The 14,941-nt window shown below is 39.9% G+C and overlaps 1 long non-coding RNA gene across 2 annotated transcripts; it reads right to left on the reverse strand.

Annotated features, from left to right (window-relative positions):
- Positions 1-523: 523 nt before the first annotated feature.
- Positions 524-13,694, reverse strand: LOC125522878. 2 transcript variants are annotated; one of them, XR_007290006.1, is made up of 4 exons: positions 13,670-13,694; positions 13,532-13,597; positions 13,177-13,273; positions 524-707 (listed from the first exon to the last, which is right to left on the reverse strand). It is a non-coding gene; the product is annotated as an uncharacterized LOC125522878 (long non-coding RNA). The 2 variants fall into 2 exon arrangements; XR_007290007.1 differs by lacking the exon at positions 13,670-13,694 and having other exon boundaries at positions 13,532-13,631.
- Between the last annotated feature and the right edge of the window lie 1,247 nt (positions 13,695-14,941).

Here is a 14,941-nt window from a genome sequence, read left to right on the forward strand (position 1 = left end):
CACGACCAAATTTTTGGTCACTAGCAGCCTCCCTAGACCACGTAGGCATCCAGCGTGGTAAGCTGATGTGGCACAAGAATCAGGCCAGTCCAATTCAGTGTTTATATGGGCCGAGCCCATTAATTTAGCCCATTTATATTTTTCCCTATGAATTTTTTGTCAGCTTCATGGACCAAGCCCAACATTGCAATCTTTTTATATTCACAATTCGGCCCTTTTATATTCTAGGTCGTGGTCTTTTAATATTCAATTTCTTATTATTTTGGCCCTTCTCTAGTGTGTTTTTTCCATTAAATAAATAGCTCCAGTCCAACTTTGTTTGGGCCATGGCCAATTGAGGCCCAGTACTATTTTCCATATGAAGTAGCATGTACACAATTTCCATAATCTTCATGTCATTTAAAGCAGCATGTACATAGAGAATACATCATTTAATTACATAGGAATACATCATCTACATAATTTGCCTTAACTTACTACTACATCATATTGTTCCAACTCGTATTAGCACATCTCATGTGCTCCGGATGCAACAACTTGCATTCCTATGAGAACACTCCAGTTCTATCTACTCACCCCCATTCACATGCAACATAAGAAGCATAGTGTAGAACGCCATCTTAACCACATCCGCAGCACCATAAACTGGTGTAGAGCGAGAAGCTTCAGCAAGGAGGCATAGGCTCCACCCTTGCGTCCGGTGGCACCTGCAGGGAGGGAGAGACTGAGAAGCAAGCAAATAAAACATTAAAGTTCAGGCCAACCAAGCTCATGCTAGTGATCAACCAAGCAAGCAAATAAAGCAGCTAGTAAAAAGCAAATTAGTTGCTCATAGCAAAAGGTGGATAAATCAGTGGGATCTTTCCTTATCACTAAAACTAGCGGAGTGACCCGCGCATTTGCGCGGCTAGATTTACCTACATATTATTATATATGTTTTAATTTCAACTCGGTTTGGACAATCCTATACACCTTTTTTTGTCCATATAACTGCGTCAACAATGCATGTTGACATATATGAGCATGTATGTTGACAATTTTCCTCCATTGCTCCGTACTAATTGTTCTGGAATGAGAACATCAATCTTATACTACTGAAATTGATATTACAAATCAAAATGTGGACTTTGTATATATGGAGTTGACTCTGCCCGGCGATATGAATGTTTCCTCTCACCTTCACGCTATGATGTCAACTTTCTCTAATCTTCACAGTGCGGAAATGGTTGATATCGACATCTATGACATACATTTCTTAGTTTTGTGTTGGCAGGCATATTGATACATTTGATATAAGTTACATCGGCAATTTTTCTCAGTCACTACTTGCATGTTACAACAATGAAATAAATTGCCTATTAATTCCAAGTTTCCCCTTTGTAGGTTAAATTCAATATATAAATAACATTATTTCTTGTAAAAATGTTGCATATTTTAGTTATTAATAGACAATGCATAATGTCCATAAGAAAATAAATTATTGTTCCTTATCTAACAAGTACATAAATAGTTGTGTCTATACACCCAATAAGAATTTTTCTATAAATCATATTCCAAACTTAGTTGTTGAAGTATTTCATATAAAGTTTGTACAAAGCCGAATTGATAATTCTTATTCATACTTTCCTATATAAAATATGATTTCATTATATAAAATCAATTTTATTTTTATATAGATTATGCCGCAAATATGAGCTAATTAAGGACTATCTAGAAATATTTTCAGAAAAGAAATATGTTGCATCCGTTTTGTTCTGTATATTAAATTTCATATACAAACAATAATTTTCTCCTACATGGACATAATAAGATGCTTATATTTACATATATTTTTTTGCGGGTCACTTATATTTACATATTTAGCTATAAATATTTTCATAAAATACTTATATGTCAATAGAATCTGACTTTTTACTGCTAATTTTAGTTCTATATTTAAAATAAATTTGCGTCCTCCAAATTCGACATCCATTGAGAAATAACATTTTTCATTTTAGTACACACCAAGTTAGTCTGATTTACCCCGGAAAAAAATAGTCCTATTCAAAATTAACTTGCTTATGTCAGCATGATGTCTCATGTTTTCTTGCCGCTGTATAACCGAATGGCTTTAGAATAGTTCAGTCTCAACTTGTTCTTTGAGATATTGAATCTTTTAAAGCACATTTTCAAATGACTCGCTGAGTATTCTAGCTTAAGGCCCTGATTACCTTGTAGCTGCACGTTGTCATATGTGTGCTCCCTGAATGTCCCCAACGTTTTTTCATCACTTCGGGCCATTGCATATTCTCCGCTAGCGTTTTCTATAGGCTTCTTGTTGGTTGGGCGGTAGAATCGGACTAAAAGTATTTCATCGTGTGAATACAATAGTTTGGTTTGAATTTTGGAAAATATTGACTGTATCCTTCCGTCGGGCGCTGGGATGCATATCTAGTACGGGTACAAAAAATTTCTGAGTATGTATCCTGTCAGAATTTTAATCGGCAATTGTGGCTTCTTGTGTTCACATCTTGCACGTGATCGTGATTACACATGACGAACACGTGACAGATCAATACGGCAATATACTTTTTGTAGATCAATATATGGCAATATAATAACACTACCTTGTATGCAAAAATCTATTACATCTCGACCCATATTTCCTGATCTGATTTTGGATGTGCCATGTTGCACTCAATTTGTACATGTCAATGATAGATTTATTTCATTGTAAAAAAAGATAGACTTATATCAACTATTTTTTCATAAAAAAGTCGTCCCAGATTTAGCGATTTTTGGATGTAACAGTCCATAGGATTTTTCTTATTTATTCGATGTATTGCATGTGTATCAAAAATTGTGATGCATAACAAATATTCCAATTTGTGTTGACTTCCGCTTGAATCAATTTTGTTTTGAGGGGTACTCGCAACTTTATTACTTAAACAATGTTGGGAATGTCGTTCATTACAATATGTAAAATGCAGTCTGGTGGCACATCAGACCAAACCATCTCTAAATCATTGCTAACCCCCACTTTAGCTAAAACATGAGCAGCTAGATTAGCTGTATGTTGACGCTCAAAAGTGGCATAGTCATAAAATTAGCTTAGGCTATATAAAGACTAATTCAAACTCAGGATGGGAGGTCACTCTGGATGGCTCTCTTTAAGAAGATCGAGATGGATATGAAGATGGTATATAGAGGAGCTCGGATGTAATAGTTATGACAAGTTCGGCGATGCTCATGTTGACACCAGATTAAATAATGGCATTAAACTCAATAAAGACGACCTTTGAAGGAAAACGTTTCAACATGAAAGTTGTGCGTCTCGTCGAAACGGTGGATTTTGATATAAAAATCGTCTTAATCCGAGGTCGTATGCAACCTGTGGAGGCAAAACAAGGTCAGAAACAGAAGCTGCAGAGTCACTTCGGACCGACCGAGTTTATTTGATCGGTGAGACCGAGTTGGTCCGAAAATTTACCAGAGAGTTGGCAATATTGACTCGGTAGGACCGAAGCAACCCAATCGGTAAGACCGAGATTGATCCGGAAATTAGACAAAGTAACAGAGAGTTGGCCACGTTCACTCGGTGGGACCGAAGCAAACCAATCGGTGAGACCGAGATTGATCCGGAAATTGCCAAATATTCATGTCCGAGTTAGGTTAGGGTTTTTGATGTTTTGGACGGAATTTTTAGTCTTTTTCTTGTACGGAAAGTATAGCCGCCTTATGAATAGATGAGAGGTGACGGCCGATTGAACAACACACAATCGATCAATTCATCTACCACTTTTTATCTTTTATCTTTTCTCCTTAACCCTAGTTCTTCTTCTTCCTCGTTCTTAGTCTGTTCTTCTTTGCAGGGCGGCGAACCTCGAGGCCCTAGGGGCGATCAGGTCGACCTAGGGCAGCCCATAGCCACTGCACGTCCAGACGGGGTCCCTCCCGGACGTGCGGGGTTTCGGGTCTTCAAAAGCGCCCGCCGGATTGCCTGCGTACCGCGCTTCCGTCCGGGTCTCCTTCGACGTGAGTTGCGGTGCATTACCCTCGGCGTTGGAGGTACACGGTGACGTGTTCGTGTGCGAACACACTCTTTGGCGACTCCGCTGGGGACGAAGCTTTGAACGGTCTCCGGCCCGTTCTTGGTACGAAGAGATCGTCATCTAGGGTTTGCAATCTACAAAGGTAATATGAATACCCAATTCACATATGTAGATGCAAATAATGCGTATGTTGTTGCTAGATCATCTAATGAGCATAATGTATCGGCTAGCCCTAGCTTTATCAATTATGCATCTAATTATGTGCCAGGGCCGATGCAACAAAATTTCCATGATTCTACTTCATATAATTTTAGCAACATGCAACATATGTATCCCAACTCCCATGCATCGGCAACCCCACAAATTTATATGCCGATGAATAACATGATGAGTTTGGTTAATCAAGTTGAGACACCCTATGTAGGAACTTCCAATGGTATGCAACAAAGTGTTTCAAGTTTTTATTCATCGACAAATAACTTACAGTATGTTAATCCAAACATGCCGGTGGATAAGGGTATTGGCCATGTTACTACTAGTTATTTGGCCAATTACCCTCAACCATCATATGCTACACCTCATGTTAGTAATTTTTCAGCACCGTATGCAACTATAGATGTTCATAATTCGGCCCCGCATCTTCATGGTCATAGTCGAATAAATGAAAAAATTTATAGGAACACATGTGCTGTCACCAAAAACTGTAGCATATAATGCATACTCTACGCAATTTGAGTATTTCGGCAACACTCGCCAATCATTGCCGAAAGAATCTGAAAGTATTGCGGAGCAATCTCTTCCAGAAGCGGTTGTGGCTGCATTAACAAAGAGCTTGGCACAAAACAAGAGGATTAGTGCTCTTTGCCTTGAACAATATGAAAAGGGGTTGTTTCCTAATTATGCTGCAATAAAGGCTAGAGTTTTGCAAGAAGATGAAACTTCATCAATCGATAGAATTGGCGAGAGAGCATATTGTTATACAGAAGTGCATACACCTCCACCTAGTAGGGCAGCATATTATACACCCCCTACACAGTTGCAAAATTTTGGCAACACTAACAGTTCATTGCTGAAAGATCCTAAAAGCATTGGGCGGCAAACTACACTAGAGGGGGCTGAAATTGAGAGGGGAGTTAAAGCTTTGCGCGATAGGGTGCAAGTACTTCGTCAAGAGAGAATTGATAGGGAATTAGCTCAAAGAAAAGAATCCTTGCCAATTGATATAACCGGTGAAAAGAATGATGATTCGGAAACTAAAAGTGCTTCGGTTGAAAAAGCCGAATCAAGTTATATATATTCCGAATCCATCAATTCCAAAAAGGCAAACATTATTGAGAAATGGCATGGAAAGTATAGCAAGACAGTCATACTTGATTTTTCTGAGGTTAATAGAACCTACTTCCTGCCCTATGAGTTTCGTGCCATAGAAATTGGTGAGCTTCAAGAACAAGAACAAGTAGCCGAAGAAAGTTTGGTGGACAAAGATCTTGCAACTAATGATGCACCAAATCAAGAGAAAGATGATGACAAGGCGTTGGGGAGCTATCCGAAGGTGGAGCAGGATATTCTTCAAGTCACACCACCATCATGCTCTCCCAACATATTTGAAGAGGTATGTCTAGCAATTAATTTATCTGTTTTCAGATTTGGTCATGACTTAGTTGTTGATGCATACATTAGAAAAATCTTCAGAAGAAATATTGAGAGACCAATGAAGAAGGGCAATTTATTTGTTAGCAATCAGATTGTCACAAAGCATATCGGTCAACATATTGCACCATTCAGATAGACCGCTAGTGAAAAATTATTGCAGCCAAGGCTTTCCCCATTGCTTTATCTAAAGCTCATATCTAATTGGGTAGCTTTGCTTATTTCGTACTTGGCTTGCACTTGGTCTCAACTAAGACATGTATATTCTAAATATCTTCGTTTCAGAAATTTAAGGCCAAGGTTAAATTCTATTGCGAAAACCGATGCTAATATAATATCTTATCCAAAGCATCGGAGATAGAGTGGAAAACATAATGCATAGCCGAATGGGAAGATTCCAAATCTGAACCATTCGTTTGCTTACCTTCAAAACCGTTCACACAGCAAGATCGGCTAGAAAACAAGAAGTATACCTTCAATTCAAGCATGTGTGATCAAATATTTGATTTATTGCTGTAAAATAATTACATTACAATCCTTGATCACCATGTTAAGCCATCAATCCAAGGATGAATGTATTGTAAGTTGCATGATTTATTCAAGCATAATTTTGAGGATTGCAACATGTTTCGTCAAATAGTTAAATCGGCCATTGAAAAAGGACGATTGAAGTTTGTTGAAACACCAAGAGATAACCGGTCTATTCCGATTGGTCCCGATGGCAAAAAGTTTTTGCATCGGCTACTTCAAGCTGTTCCATTTAAAGAAAAGGTAAAAACTTCAGGTGATGGGATCAAGCTTTCATGTAAAGAAGTTGTTGAAGAGCATAATGAACATAATCTTGAGGGCGAGAATTCCATCGAAGCTACAATGGAGACGCCAAGGGCTGGGGGGCAGCAAGCAAATCCAATGATCGATGAAAGAAAATCAAAAGAAAACAAAGGCCAAAATAAGCGCAAGTGTAAGAGATCAAAAATCACCTTCGCTGAACTATTGAATAAATACCAAAAGAAGAGTAAAGAGAAGAATGCTTATCGGCCAAATCATTCAAAGAAACCATGGTCACCTCTAAAGCGCAAATATGAGGGTCAGCATTGGCAAAGTGAGAATCTCAATGTAGCATATTCATATCCTTACTTTGGGCCGCCGATGCCAATGTCGTGGATACCTCCCTATGCTCATGTAAATCCATATCCATCATGGGACAGGTATGATACAAGGACATATTACCCATCTTATTTTGGACCATTTCACTAACATTATGCAGCTCCTAGAAAATCAACATTTGATGAACAATCACATGTCAAAGACCGTTTCAATCACAAGGAATCGGTCCGGAGCTCAAGGAACAAGAAAGAGGTGGTTAAACAAGTTTACCGTGTTAAAAAAGATGCCCGTAAGAGTGCTACTTCAGATTTGATCTCAAATTAAAAAGAGCCAATTAAAATGTTAGACATTGGCTACTAAAGGCGATGAGGCAAGTCAATCAGGTGCCAAATCTGAAGAGAAGAAGTTGAGAGTACACAAGGTAAAACAAGAGTTGCCATTGCTTCAAACAAAATCACAGCAGGGGTGCTCACTCGGCTTATCATATTGACAAAAGAAGAAATTGCAAAAACTTAATGCACAAGAACTTGAGGAAAGGAATATGGCATGGATTCCGAAAGGAAGTGCCCAAAATGAGAATTATGTACAAACTTCCATTACAAGAAGTACAATAAAAGTGAAAAGAGAGAAGGATGGAAGCAACAAACAATTAAGTCGAAGGAACGCATCACAACATCAAAATCTTCGGTTAGCACATCATCCATTTTCTTCAACCATGTCATTGATGTCTTTTCCATGGAACTCATCCCTAGATATGATCAATTACCCTCCATGGATTTATTTTCATCCATGGATGCAACATAATCTTCTATATCATGAGAGGGTATTACCAAATCACTATACATTTGATTAGCTACAAGTTTGTTGCTGGTCCAAAGAGCCAAAATACTTGATTTGCTATTTCATTTGTTTACTTCGGCTATACATGTTTTGGTGGATGAATTCTACATGAACCTTATGGAGGTGGCCGATATTTATTTATCGCCCTAAGAATATGACAAAGCATGGCCGGTGTACCATTCTAACATCATCCTTAGTTTGGTTGGAGAGCAAGACAAGGTACATGTTCATGGAAATCTATACATATACTTATATTATGCTTGCACAAAATTGAGACATTATTTAGTACCGAGTGCTTGCATAGTAGCTTGTCAGACCAATGTCATTAAATACATGTTGCATAGACCAATTCTTAGTGGTAGAATTGGCAAGTGGGCTTATGCTTTGATTGAATATGATTTGGCCTATGAATCTCTAAAATCCATGAAAGGCCAAATCGTTGCTAATTTTATTGTTGAACATCAGATTGATGACAAGCATGATGTTGATATAAACCTTGTCTCAATAGTACCATGGAGATTATATTTTGATGGTTCAGTTTGTACCAATGGACAAGGTGTTGGTATTGTTTACATATCTCCTCATGGTGCTGTTTTTGAAGCCTCATGCCGCTTAGAATATTTTTGTACAAACAATCAAGCCGAATATAAAGCATTATTCCTCGGCCTAGAGATGTTACTTGCTATAGGTGTTACACATATTGAGGCTTATGGTGATTCGTTACTAGTGATGCAGCAAATATCCAAAGTCTTTCAGTGTTTGGACGAATCACTTAATGTTTATCTTGATAAATATCTAGGTATAATTTATACTTTGGATTGTTTTAGCATTGCTCATATATCTAGACATGACAATTGGGAAGCAAATAAATTGGCACAACAAGCATCCGGATATCATGTTGATCATGGAATGTTTCATATCTCTCAAAGACCGATGTCTTGTCTTGCCAATATGGGAGAGGCCAAACCTGAACCCACTGATTCGGCCATTAACAAAAAGTCTAGTGCAGGTGACAATCCCGACTGGAGGAAGCCCGTTGTTGATTACTTGTGCAATCCGAGTGAAAGGGTGGACAGGGCTGTTCGGCGTATGGATTTCAAGTATACAATGAGAGATGATGGTCTTTATTGCCGAACAGTCGATGATGTTCTTCTAAAGTGTTTGGATGAGGACCAGGCAAGAGTTGCTATGGGAGAGGTACATGAAGGCATTTGTGGCACTCACCAGTCGGCTCCCATTAACAACAGATTAAGGTTCATCTTTCATGTCACACCAAGTCAGAGAGTTTGCCGGATCTTATAACACAAAGTTACTCAATTCCTCTCCATATTATGCCCAAGCTAATGGACAAGCTGAGTCTAGTAATAAATTTTTTATCAAACTCATCAAGAAAAAGATTAAAGATAATCCAAGGAGATGGCATGAGTTGTTGTCTGAAGCTTTGTGGGCACATAGAATTTCAAGGCATGGTGCTACGAAGATGACCCCATATGAGCTAGTATATGGTCAAGAGGCCGTTTTACCAGTGAATGTAAATTTGAATACTTTGAGAATAGCCAAACAAAATGATTTATCGGCAGTAGACTTTTATAACTTGATGATGGACAATATTGATGAGGTTGCCGATAAACGTTTGTTTGCTTTGAAGTCCATAGAGAGAGACAAGTTGAGGGTTGCAAGAGCTTACAATAAGAAAGTTAAGTGGAAGAATTTTCAAGTTGGTGATCTCGTCTGGAAAGTGATTCTGCCGATTGGTTCAAGAGATAGAAAATTCGGGAAGTGGTCTCCAAGTTGGGAAGGTCCTTTTAGAATTACAAGAGTTGTTCCCAGAAATTCATATTTAGTGGAATCAATACAAGAGGCATTGTTACCTCGAACTCTCAATGGCAAATATTTGAAAAAGTATCACTCGAGTGAGTGGCAGGAAGCCTAAGTAGGCAATGGCCGATATACAATTATCATCCTTAGCATAAACATGGCCGATACATAATTATCGCCCTGAGAAATATAAAGGGCCGATGGACTGTTGACTGTATCCTTCCGTCGGGCGCTGGGATGCATATCTAGTACGGGTACAAAAAATTTCTGAGTACGTATCCAGTCAGAATTTTAATCGGCAATTGTGGCTTCTTGTGTTCACATCTTGCACGTGATCGTGATTACACATGACGAACGCGTGACAGATCAATACGGCAATATACTTTTTGTAGATCAATATATGGCAATATAATAATACTACCTTGTATGCAAAAATCTATTACGTCTCGACCCATATTTCCTGATCTGATTTTGGATGTGCCATGTTGCACTCAATTTGTACATGTCAATGATAGATTTATTTCATTGTAAAAAAAGATAGACTTATATCAACTATTTTCAAATAAAAAAGTCGTCCCAGATTTAGCGATTTTTTGATGTAACGGTCCATAGGATTTTTCTTATTTATTCGATGTATTGCATGTGTATCAAAAATTGTGATGCATAACAAATATTCCAATTTGTGTTGACTACCGCTTGAATCAATTTTGTTTTGAGGGGTACTCGCAACTTTATTACTTAAATAATGTTGGGAATGTCGTTCATTACAATATGTAAAATGCAGTCGGGTGGCACATCAGACCAAACCATCTCTAAATCATTGCTAACCCCCACTTTAGCTAAAACATGAGCAGCTAGATTAGCTGTATGTTGACGCTCAAAAGTGGCATAGTCATAAAATTAGCTTAGGCTATATAAAGACTAATTCAAACTCAGGATGGGAGGTCACTCTGGATGGCTCTCTTTAAGAAGATCGAGATGGATATGAAGATGGTATATAGAGGAGCTCGGATGTAATAGTTATGACAAGTTCGGCGATGCTCATGTTGACACCAGATTAAATAATGGCATTAAACTCAATAAAGACGACCTTTGAAGGAAAACGTTTCAACATGAAAGTTGTGCGTCTCGTCGAAACGGTGGATTTTGATATAAAAATCGTCTTAATCCGAGGTCGTATGCAACCTGTGGAGGCAAAACAAGGTCAGAAACAGAAGCTGCAGAGTCACTTCGGACCGACCGAGTTTATTTGATCGGTGAGACCGAGTTGGTCCGAAAATTTACCAGAGAGTTGGCAATATTGACTCGGTAGGACCGAAGCAACCCAATCGGTAAGACCGAGATTGATCCGGAAATTAGACAAAGTAACAGAGAGTTGGCCACGTTCACTCGATGGGACCGAAGCAAACAAATCGGTGAGACCGAGATTGATCCGGAAATTGCCAAAATTCCTGTTCGAGTTAGGTTAGGGTTTTTGATGTTTTAGACGGAATTTTTAGTCTTTTTCTTGTACGGAAAGTCCATCCGCCTTATAAATAGATGAGAGGTGACGGCCGATTAAACAACACACAATCGATCAATTCATCTACCACTTTTTATCTTTTATCTTTTCTCCTTAACCCTAGTTCTTCTTCTTCCTCGTTCTTCATCTGTTCTTCTTTGCAGGGCGGCGAACCTCGAGGCCCTAGGGACGATCAGGTCGACCTAGGGCAGCCCATAGCCGCCGCGCGTCCAGACGGGGTCCCTCCCGGACGTGCGGGGTTTCGGGTCTTCAAAAGCGCCCGCCGGATTGCCTGCGTACCGCGCTTCCGGTCGGGTTTCCTTCGACGTGAGCTGCGGTGCATCACCCTCGGCGTTGGAGGTACACGGTGACCTGTTGATGTGCGAACACTGTACGCCGAGCCCCGGTGACCTTGTACTCTTGTGTAGATCTAAGCATGTCTTTGATTTCTTCTATAAAAGGTCCCAATGCTGAGACAACGCTTTTGCTGGCTAGTTCCAGATGAATTTTCTGTACTCCTCTCTGTCGCTAGTTTAACCCCCCTCCTCGCAGCCAACACTTCAGCAACTTGAGGGTCAGTAGCACTGGGGAAGAACGTTGCAGCTCCTCCTCTATAAGCACCTTCATGGTCTAGTAGGATCACTCCACCTCCCCCTTTGTCTTGCACTTTCGACACAGCACCATCTGCATTAACTTTAATCCATCCTTGGTCAGGCTGCTTCCAATGCTTGACCGATTTCGACGTCTTGATCGTTTTTTTCTTTTGTATGCCCCGAGAGCCACTCCCGTACATGATCACAAACGCTTTCTGCCACTGCCCAGGGATCTGCAATTTTCTTGGCATCTCTCGCCTCATTCTTTGCTAACCACAACCCATATTAGTCCCTGGATCATGAACTCTCTCAGTGTGGCTTGCGGCAGCGAACCAACTCTGCATCCATGTTGATATTTCATGTTGGGTGACCTCCATTGGCAGCGGAAGCACCACCGGAGCTCCCTTCTCCTCGCAGAGCAGCTTCCAGAACATGGCAGAATGTGGGCAGGCCCAGGACCTGTGTTGATTGGTTTCTTCTCAAACACATGCGATACAAAAAACAGCCGGCTTGATCCGTCGTGTATGCAGTTCAGTACCAGCCGCAAGTCTGTTCTTCATGAGTCTCCAGTTAGTGGCCAAAGCGCCAGCCAACCTTTGTGCTGCACCGCTGTAGTTGAAGATCCCGGCTATCTGGATTTCAACCCTTTCATGCTCATACGAAGATGATAGGCAGACTTCACAGTGAACTGACGGCTTTGATCAATTTGTCTTGTAGAAACCGAGTCAAACAATAATTGGTAAATTAGTCACGTACAGTTATTCGGAAAAAAAATCAAGTATAGTTGTGACTCCGTTTTGTTAAAGGATCCAACCATATAGTCCGTAGTTTCCTTCCGGCAAGCACGTGATTGATTTTCTTAGTGCGTACGTGATGGGATAAGCAGCCGTGACTTGTAGCTGTTTGTCGTTTCTTGTTTTTTGGAAACTCTGCCAGTTTAGTTAATATATTCCCACATGATCTATTTCTACATGTCATGTCGTGTCACCGTACGTGATTGATTGGGTTTCTTTTGAAAAGAGAGGTCTTTACAGGCTATAGGTTTCCCAAGCATACATGAGACGTGCCTATTCTTTTTTTTCTTTTGAGGTGTAGAGACGTGCCTATTCTTTTATAACTATTCCTATTATGTCCCTAAGAAAATAAGCCTACGTGACAGGTTAAAACGTTTGTACGTGCCAATATTTTTTTAGGTAACGCTTACATCATTAAATCTCCGCCGTTAATATCAAAATTTGATGGTCAAGATAATTTACTATATGTGGATGAACGTAAAGGCTTGTTGACTCTTATTTTAATTATATAATAGATTAAAAATTTGAGCACACCAAAAATTGATTCTGTGTCATAAGATGATCCTGAGAGTGCAGCACCATGTTACCATCTCTAAAGCTGATTAGCCAGCAGCAAAAATTGTGTAACATATGTATAACCATTGCAAACAACCTTAGCAGAATAAGCAGAACAAAATTTCATGTAAAATCTTGGTATAACCAGTAGATTATCCCCTAACAGAAGCTAATTAGGCTCCAATACACAAGGCACAACAAGCAGAGACTAAATAAGCCATGGCATGAAACAGAGCATGGTATTACAGCGGCTCAGAGATGGAGCTAGAGGTAGGAGATGGACTCACCGGAGAGGAGGTTGTAGTCGAAGCCGCACACAGGCGCCGGCGCCGCCGCCACCATCACCCTCTAGAGGAGACGCTGCCGCTTCATCGACGGACTCATCTGGTACAAGGAGATCATCAAAATGCATCACACACATGATCATCAAAAGGCAGCAGCAGGAGCAAATACAAATTTAGCCCACCATGAACAGGGGAGCTAGGCAATCAAGTAGCAATGTCATATATAGGTACTAATAACAGGACCTTAGATAATTAGTTTTCGTTCTTACTGACACACAAGTTGACAGAATGTACTCAATATATTCTAATAAAAAGGATTGGGAGCAGAGGGAGAGGGAGGTGGAGATGGACGTGCTACCTGCTGCTGCGATGGTGCCTCTTGGTGGTCGTGCTTGAGCTCCTCCTCCTGATGCTACTCACTAACCTGCAGGACAAACAGGACCACGGGTGAGCTGCAGCACAGGCACATACAATAAGTGAAGGTATGGAGAAGAACCTAGAAGAAGAGAGGTGCTCTGTCCTCCTCCGTCCGTGCCCCTCCTCCTCCTCCTCCTCCTCCTCCGTGCCTATGTCGAACAACCTCCATTCGTCGCTTGCGAGCACCATGCGCCTTGGTTGGCCATGAAGCCCTTGTCCTCTGCTGCATGGATGAAACCCAAAGTATCAGTACAGCTACACTGGCACATAGTACAGACATGGTATCACAAACATTCTCTAATTGACTAGCACCCAAATATATATACATGCACCAGTTGAGAAAAATTATGACTTGGACAGTGTATTAAAGAAAAATCAGTGTTCCATGCACACCAAATCATTCAAAAAATTAACTACACTACTGCAGTTCTGAACAGCTATCGGTACATCAACAAAATATGGAACAAGCACTGCATGACAACTAGAGTATATATATAGCACTCAACAATGAACAGTTATCACAGAGAACAAGATACCAAGAGATGAATGATGGCACTCAAATTCTAATCTCACATAGATAAAATCCATTGCCATAGTAACAGGCACTGTGCATGATTCAGAAGGGAGGTTCCTAGAATAAAATAGTTGAAACGGGGGATGATTCTATTTTAGAGCTAAGTAGGTAACAGCATATACTTAGAAGGGGTGATAAACGAACTGAATTTAGGATACAGTGCCATCTTTTACTCTCAAGTAACAATAGCAAATGTTGTTTGAAGATTTGTATCTACAGAATGTTGTGTGGAAATTGTTATTGCTGCAGATGAATCCTATATATTATTGTATATATACTCACTAAGTTACAGTAGTTGTGGTGCAGTGTGCAGGTTATTTTAGAAGATGCCACGTGCAAATTCTTATCTCTGTAGGTGATTCTCAATAATTGGCATCAAGTGAGATCCCGTATGCACAATCTAGTCCTACCTCTGTCGATTTCGATTCAATGCATCTGATTTCTATGCCCAAGCAGCTCACAGATTCAATACAATCAGTCATCCGGCTAAGCACACAATGCATCCAACTCTACCGGGGTGAGGGCTGCCGTTGGATCCTGAAGCATCCGACGGTGGTTGATGCATGATCCGCGTGATATTCCTATGGACCAATTAGAGTGCACTAAACAATTTGGAGATTTTTTGACCATATAAATTGGTCATGATTGATTACATACAAATTTTTCATTTCATTTTTCAATGCTAAAAATGAGTTTTTTTCTGAAAGATCTATCAAATATTTGTTCAAATGATGTCATATTTTGCACAAGTTTACATCTTAGATTGGCAAACAACAT

The sequence above is a fragment of the Triticum urartu genome, chromosome 7 (genome assembly GCF_003073215.2).
Source record: "Triticum urartu cultivar G1812 chromosome 7, Tu2.1, whole genome shotgun sequence".
Lineage (NCBI taxonomy): Eukaryota > Viridiplantae > Streptophyta > Magnoliopsida > Poales > Poaceae > Triticum > Triticum urartu.